Source organism: Limulus polyphemus, unplaced genomic scaffold (assembly GCF_000517525.1).
Source record: "Limulus polyphemus unplaced genomic scaffold, Limulus_polyphemus-2.1.2 Scaffold435, whole genome shotgun sequence".
NCBI lineage: Eukaryota > Metazoa > Arthropoda > Merostomata > Xiphosura > Limulidae > Limulus > Limulus polyphemus.
The window spans coordinates 212219-221152 of record NW_013666045.1 but is presented as its reverse complement, the minus strand read 5'-3'; positions in this window follow the sequence as shown (position 1 = coordinate 221152).

The following is an 8934-nucleotide window of genomic DNA, read 5'->3' as shown; positions in this document are numbered from 1 at the left end:
CAAAACATTTCAGTTGGGATAAAGTGAGCAATGGAACAAAAGACGCTGCTGAAGATGTGTCACCTGAAAAAGCCACTGTCGAAGAAGAAACTCTACTCGGTTTTGAGAAGGGAAACAGAGAAGGCCTTGATGAAGTTACTATCGCTGATGTGATTGTTACTAATGCTAGGACGTTTCCTCATGAAGCAGATGAACTCCACTTGAAGCAGAAGCCAACGAGACGGAGACCAGTACGGAAGAAGATACGTCCCGTAAAATTAAGAGACTTTGTTGAATTTTAATTTTGTTTGTAAATTCTGTGCATTTAATTAAGTTATTGTTAATTGTTTATTGGTTTAATGTAAGTGGCTATTGTTCGGGATGAACAATATTAAGTAAGGGGCAGTGTTACGACAGCGGAAGTCTCGTGACGCTAATAACACGTCACGAGCTCCTAGAAAATTTCTGTCCCTTCGTGAAGCCTCGAGTGTTTACTAGATGTGCGGTATTCTTGTATATAAGACCGCCAAGAAGTGATGGCAACAATGTAATTGAATTGCAAACAAAGATATATACGGACAATTGAGGCGAGCATGTGAGTCGTTTGTTGTGAATTATAGCATTTGTTATAGCGTGACTGTGGAAATTAAGTGTATTGCAAAGTTGTATTGAGAAAGAATAAACTAGTTTTATTTAAGAAAGGACTTGTATCGCTAAAGTTTCTTCGGAAATAATTTTTACGGAAAATTAACAAACGAACACAGAGACATAACAATAGCATAAACATATAGTGTTACATACTTGTGATTTGTATGTTAAGTAAATACCATATGAAAAATGTTACATTTTGACAATGTTTATTTAAATAAAATGTTTCGCATAGAGTATCATAACTTGGGTAAAATCAGATGTAATAGAAAATTAAAATTGAAAGCAAGGCTTCATAGGTCATGACAAACTGAACACAAGTTAAAATTGTCATACTGTCTATTTTCCTTATATATATATATATATATAATTTGTTGAATTTTGCACAAAACTACTGAAGGCTATGTGTGGTAGCCATCTCTAATTTTGAAATGATAGAATAAAAGAAAAGTAGCTAGTCAACACCACCCACCACCAACGCTTCACCAATAATTAGGGGGATTAAACGTCACATTACAACACCCCCATAGCTGAAAGAGGACGAGTTTCGATCCCGAAACTCACAGATTATATATTTAAATTGAGTGTTTTGTATATAAATTAGAATAAAAACAGTTCTTCATAGGATTATGTAGATTTATACTAGTATTATTATACATTTTAACAACACTGATGAAAGAAAAATTGTTAATTTTGCATATTAAAATGGTTTGTCATTATTGAGAAAGTTGACCATAGTATAATAAAAGTCATATCGTGAACGTTTGCAAGTCAATGTTATTATGAAGTCACTTTCACAATTGCAGACTGGGTCATTTTTGAAGTGCTCTCTGTTAGCACTGTATTGAATTACACACTCCTGGTTCTATGTTGAAATATCACTTCACCAGCCATATAACTTTCGGCATCAAATAACACTCCCCACTGGGCGATAGCCTTTGATATCCTTTTCTTTACTACTTTTGACGCCATAACTACCCTTGTTTGTCATTGTCCTTATTAAACTCTTTTTCTGGGCTATTTAACAGAACACTGCTTTGGGGAGCAATTTCCTTTCCTTTTGTTTTGGATTGGTACATATCAGCCACCAATAATTGAAATCTAACCAATACCAATCCTCTTATACGGGTTATTCTAGCAGAATAGAACAATAATGCTATCTACGTATAGGAATAGAATACTTGCTAAATGTACATTGCTCATGGATTAAATAATGATACTGAAATTACTCGTTACATATGCCATAATAATGTTGAAAACATTCACACTGGACAAAATTATATGATTTGGCTGTTATGGATAAAGGATTTAGTGAAACTATTGATTACCTTCACAAACTGGGCGTGAAAACCCAGTGACAATCTCTTCACAAAAGAAGTGTAACCAGCACCTTATAGGGAAAGCCAGTCTTCTAAAGTTTAATAATATACAGACTCCTTTTATATGGGATTTGTGAGAACTGTTTGTGATTGTTACAAATGCTATTAGCCTATTTGCAACATAAATACAGAAGTCCAATCTGTTGTCACACAATGCAAGTTCATAATGGTGAAACAACCCAACACACACTCCTCTAGATTCCAGTGGTATTTTAGTGCAAAAGTGATCAGTTTGTACAAAGACTGAATTATTTAAGTTTGGATGTTTCACAATTGTCTGAAAAATGTCAGTGATTACTGACACTGAGAACAAACCTGCTGAATAAGGCAGTATCATATACATAATTATGTATCTCTGAGTATGGAGTATATGATGTGTGAGTCAGAAGTATGAGAAGTGTTCTTCTCCATGAAAATATTTAGTTTTGCCATGTTTCACCTAAGATTTACTATATCTGGAATCAACATGGAAGTTTTGACCCATCTATACTAAATTGATGTTGCCTTTGTCAGGTACAGTAGTAGTGGAGTGCTTTGAACATATAACATTAGTAATATTGCTCTTGGGCTTCAAACAACACAAGTAACATAGGCACACACAGCCAGCATCAATAGATGTAGACGTTCAGGATGCTGCATAAACCATTGTTGACATATCTAATGAATCATATAATGATTAAACTTGGGATGTGAGAAGAGTAAGTGAAATGTGACAATTTTATTGATGGGTTATGCAAGAGATTAAATCCTTTTAGTGGTTTTCAACACTTGTGTGATAAGGTGAATATAATGGATACAAATAAAGATACTTGAAGAGTGGACACAATTCTGATATCATAGACTCTTGACCTATCACGTTAGCATTAATCTATATTTATTAACGATGTTAAGAAAATACGTAGCTAAAAGACAGAAATACATAATAGTTTGCTCCTGTTAAAGAAAGGTTCACCTAGTGAACGTGCTTGGGTCAAAAGGTATTGTACTTTGTCTCTATTTATTAAAATTTCATTTTCTATAACCCTTATATAGATGAACTACTTCTCCAAAGATAACTAGGTTATCACCAGTAACATGGGTACTGAGAAAAAGTACAACCATACCATGGCAGTGATTCCCATGTAGTGTTTCTGTTAGGCTTCTTTGGTGTGTTTGTGAGCTACTGTATAATTTATTTTTGTACATCTTTAATTATAATTACTACCTGTAACAAAACTTTTATTTTCAGTAATTTTTTTTAGTTTCTTATTACAATATAATTTGCCTTTAAATAATGTTAGTTGTCACATTCAAAATAACATAAAAAAATATTTTAATGTAGTTACGTGTATAGGAAAGAAGTTTGACAATGAATAAATGTAAAAATAAAATTGTATTGTATGAAAACGAATGTGTTGATGACTTACGCTGTACTTATCTATCATCCAACTCATCAGACTGTATGTTACATCATCATAAAGCCTATAAAAATAAGCAGTCATATTATTCCTAGTCGTAGTGTTGTGAATGTACTCATGGCTCCCAGTACAGATTTGTTGCATTACGAATGTACAGCTACAAAGGTTTGGGCTAGTAGTACTACTTCATGCAACACATTGAGTAAAATTTCATATTCTAGTAGAAACTATATGAAAATTCTGAAGAGGGTACATGAAAATAATGTTGCAAATAACAGAAGATACATGATAATTCATCAGAGATGACCTAGATGCAAGTTTGTTTGAATGTATAGAAGAGAACAATGTATATCATTTGATAACTCATAAATCAAGAAATGCCACCTCGTTTAAATCACCATGTGTTCAACCTAATGGTCACCTCAGCTAATATCCATGTGTTCCCATTGTTTCAATTGCCAGGGAAACAGCTCTAACTGGTGAAAGTCGTACACCATTGGTATGTACAGTCCTTCTTGGCTGATTGTCTATGTTTTGTACCAGAGCTGGTGTTGAGTTACTCTAGCTGGCAACTGCTTAGACGTCCTATAGATTTCTCCATAAGTAGTCTTGAATGAGACAGACGCCAATTCCCAGATCTTTTCTGTTAGATGTACACGACTGTTTCAGTTTAATGCAAGTTTCATGATTTAGATAGTTTATATAGCACAAGCGTTAAATTAAGTTAATTTTATAAGCAATAGTTTATCGCAAGTTTGTTTATGAATCATACCTTGTGTAGTTCAATAGTTATACATTGGTAATTGTTATATTATTGCATCAGGTTAGTTGAACCTTTTGAATCTCTCGTTGGTTTAATTGAGTATTACTGCATCACAATATCTAGTAGTGTGTGGAACATCGTAGACCTCTGTCGGGGTATAAATACGCATCAAAATTGTAGTTCAATAGAGCTGTAGACTTAATGATTTTGAGTTTAGCCATAAAGAACGTATAGAGGCGATTTTTAAAGTGAAATTATCACCGACTGTATTGCAATAACAGAGCATGGAAGAATAATTCGTCTTGTCAAATTGTGTTCTAAACTAACTGAACCCACCTGTGTGGATTTTGACGAAAAAGATACAATTATTTAAAGCTCTGGATACAACTGTGATAACTAACAGTGTAACAAACATTTGTATATACGTTTGATTTGTTTTAATATCATACAGACTAAATAAACGAAAAACTTTAAAAAGTTCCTATATAACTAAAGCAAATACAAAACATATAATATGCATATATATCACAGTAACAAATGCTAAATATAATAAAAAATTGGACCCCACAACACTTAGCATTAAATGTGTTAAAACTACTGTAAAGACCAAATGTATATAATTTATCAGTTACATGAATAAGTAAAATTATTCCCAATACTCTTTTTTTGGATGAACACCTAAAATCCCAAACTTTTACTTAGTCATACTCTCTAAAGATCTTTACAATAGTATTTCATGAGTATTTTCTCTTGGTTGACATTTTTATATCCATCTTTATTTGTGAATGGAGCACAAATAGTGTGCTGTGTGTTGAATGACATTTACCATTATTAAGGCCCATGAAAATTTGTTTTACATGAACGAGGATGCTTGTCACTGGATTTTTAACACTTCTGACATAAATGTTTAAGATTTTTCAAAGTATCATAAACATAAAGCTAAAGTTACTTTTATGGCTCATAATGCTTTTTGATATGCTTCAAATAGTAAGTAGTGCTTATGATTAACAGTTCATTATTTGGTGTTGTTGGCCACCAAAAAAGGAATCCTGAGGTTATAAAAAATTGAGGTAAAAACTAACATTTTCTTAAATTGAAAATGTATTTCCAATTATACTTACTTCCTCTCAAACTACAGCTATTACTCGACTGCTAGTATTTCATTCCTTTACCCATCTAAGCATTGGTCTGATTTTTTATTGCTTGCTCTAGTCTTTTATTCTCCACTTAATTGCCCTTGGCAATATCTGTCACATCACACTTCCCACCTGTGTCAATGCACTCTCTATCTTGGTACTGTATATAAGCCCCTCATTCAGATAATATTATCACTTTTTCAAGACTGACCCAATCCATAGTCTCTAACACCACCTCTTAGTTGGGAGGAAGGGCGGGAGAATATGAGTAGAGTTAAATATTATTGGAATTACATTTTTGATTTAAGAAAACGTTAACTTCCAAAACATACCTTCTCTAACACTACAGCTAGAACCCCACATTGATAAGGTGGAGGGGCTGGTGAGGGAATTTTCCATACAAAATGCATCTTCATAGATCGTGGATGTGCCAATAGAAGCTTAGCACCCTAGTGGGGGAGCCACACTACCTCCACAACAGGTATGCTCTTCACCCAGAATGTAAATTGTGCCATTTGGGTGAAGTGATGTGGTCCGTCATCACTACTGGCCAGGCCCCAAACAGATAGCTGAGGTCCCACTACTTGAGGTTGGAATTATAAGGCCATGGGTCCTAAATCCCATGTTAATGGCTAGAGCATTTGAACCACTATATATATAGTGGATCCTAACCTGTTGCTGTAGAGTGGTGCATTTTGAGCCACTGGAATCATGTAGAGAAGGTAAGTAACACCAAAGTGGGCAAACCCTCTCCTCAACCTGAAGAAGACAAAAGGCAACACTCCAAACTCAGAATGACGGGATCCTTTATGTCATACTCAACCTGAGGAAACAGAACTCATCCAGTATGGAATTATGAAGACTCATCCTCACTCTTCAACCATGTGAGCAAAGTAAATCCCACTTGCCCCTGGAATTATGGGTAGGATGTGGAATAAATTGTGCTCAACTAAGGACCCAGTATGGAACCACTCTGCATTCGGAATTATGAAGAGACAATGAACTCTCTTCCATGAACAATGTACTGAACTAATATTGATCCAAAACAAGGGCCATGCTCAACCCAACTGGATAGATAATCTTCAAATCTAAACCAGTATTATGAATAGGTTCCCACATAGGCTGATGCCTCTACCACCGACATCTGGGAAAAAACATCCAGGGACCCAGGTGGGAGTGCCTCTAACTTTGTCCTATTCTCAAAGAATGGAGGAAAGTCACTCGAACACTCTGTCCACCACCCCAACGACTGGAAACTGGTCGTGGTAGGGACTCTTAGCTCCACTAGTAGGAAATGAGAAAGTAATATGTGTAAGGAAGTCCCAAGGAACAATGCTTTGGAAACAGTGCAATAGGTGAACCAAGTTCCCTATATTGTTAAAAGCAAACTGACCCGATGTATTCAATCCAATTATGGGCAGGGATGGGCAGGATCCTCTTATGGTTTATGTATGATAGTCCAAGATTCGCAGTCCAGCATCATACAGTAATACCACTCTGTCTGCCCTTAGGTAGTCTTACAGAACATCTCATTTCTAAAGAGCCTATTGCAACCTAGATAAAGTAAATTGTGTTAATAGTTGCTGGTATAGAACTGGTTTGATAAAACCACACCTGCCTGGGCAACATTCGCCACAGTGTGAAAAAGAGGTAAGAAACCCTGGAAAATATAGAAGAGAGAATATTAGTAACGAAGAAACTCATATCTCTTTATAATCTAGCAGATGTGGTTAAGATAGCTACTGGATGTAGTAAAAACCCCTCAGAAGAAGATACTGCCAGAACATGCAAGAATTGTGAGATAAAATTATTGGAAGAGGTCCACATACCAGCCCATGCAATGTCCTCCAATCGGCAATTCAACTGGGCAGCTAAGGACATAGAAATGTGATGAATATGAAGAGACATGACTCGCAGAAGACTCTTCACCTCTAAAGAGAGCCCAGAAAAAGCGATATGGATCAATTTTCGTACCTACCTTAACAAAATAGCTGGGGAGAAGTTTCGGGAAAATGAAGGATCCTAATGAATAAAAAGTCACTGTCTAGCACCTCTAAAGGTGTTAATGTGGGCAACATAACACTTTAAGACCCTAAATGTACATAACAAATGATCGAGATGCGATTGGTCATAGAAGTGAGAAATAGTGGTCAGATGAATCAGTGAAATTATTTATCCCCTTTCCTGGCTGTCAGTGTCTCATGGAAGAATAACCTGGACGTAGGTAGAATGATAAAGCATCCCGTGCACAATCAGCGCAAACAACTCCAACAGTGATGTCTGTAGGTTAGCAGCAACAAAATTTAAGCCTTAATGGAAAGGTGATACATGGTACATGAAGCTAAGGTCTCAAATGGATGTTGAGAAAGAGCATATAATATCACTATACCAGTTAGGCAACTGAAATGGTCTTTTGGGACAAAGGACTCAAAATGACAGCCTGGCATGGCCAGGTGGTTAGGGTGCTCGACTCGCAATCTGTGAGTCACAGGTTCGAATCCCCATCCCACCAAATATGCTCACCCTTTCAGCCATGGAGTCATCATAATATGATGATGAATTCCACTATTCGTTGGTAAAAGAGTAGCCCAAGAGTTGACTGTGGGTGGTGATAACTAGCTGCTTTCCTTCTAGTCTTACAGTGCTGAATTAGGAATGGCTAGTGCAGATAGCCCTCGTGTAGCTTTGCACGAAATTCAAAACACAACCCAAAATGAATTGAGGAGGCCGGAGAGCACTGGGGACTCAAACAATTTTCGTCTCTAGTATCTAATGGTAGTCAATAAGGCCGCCTTAGATAATGTGATTGTGGAAGATGCAAAACCCTTGTTAAAGAGCCAGATCAAAAAACGAGTTATGGTTGGCAATTCTGGTCGAAGGGGGTTGAGCCTCCTATCAATACATCATTGCAAATATTTCTGCCATTTCCATTGATAAATGTCCATTGTGGGACTATGCAAAGGCTGAGGCAGATACATGGCAACCTTAGAAATTAAATGCTGATGCCATGCGAATGACCACATAACCTTCATGCATGAAGTTTGAGCTTCAGGATGGCTGGATGTACGATGCCGGATCGTGGTTGTTTCAGAGATGGCTAAAGAGGAAGTGGAAGAGGTGGGCATTCCTGAAGCTACTGCAGAAACAGAAACCAGGGCTTAGCTGCTATCAACAGGACCCAATAATGGGTTGGAATGAATCATAGGTAGTACCTTGAGTAACATATGAATTAATGGAAAGGCCTAGAAATGTAATATTGTCTTATCCTGACTGAATGCATCTATTGCTAATCCCCGAGGGTGAGGTACTGGAGACCAAAATACCAGTAGTTTGGTGTTCCAATGAGTGGCCAGTGCATCAATCAATGTTCCAAACTGAGAGCAAATCCAACAGAAATCCTTGTGATGCAGCATCCATTCTGCCAGGAGAATCTGTTTGAGTCGAGACACTTGATCTACCACCAAATTCATCATCCCCGGAACATGACAAGCTAGTAGGGTAATATGATAGGAGTGATCCCAAGAAAGAAGATACCAGGTTTAAAAACAAATAGATCTGGACCAAGTGCTCCCTTGATGGAAAATCTAAGATACCACCTTGGAATTGTCGAAATGCTAGTCCAAAGAGCAGAG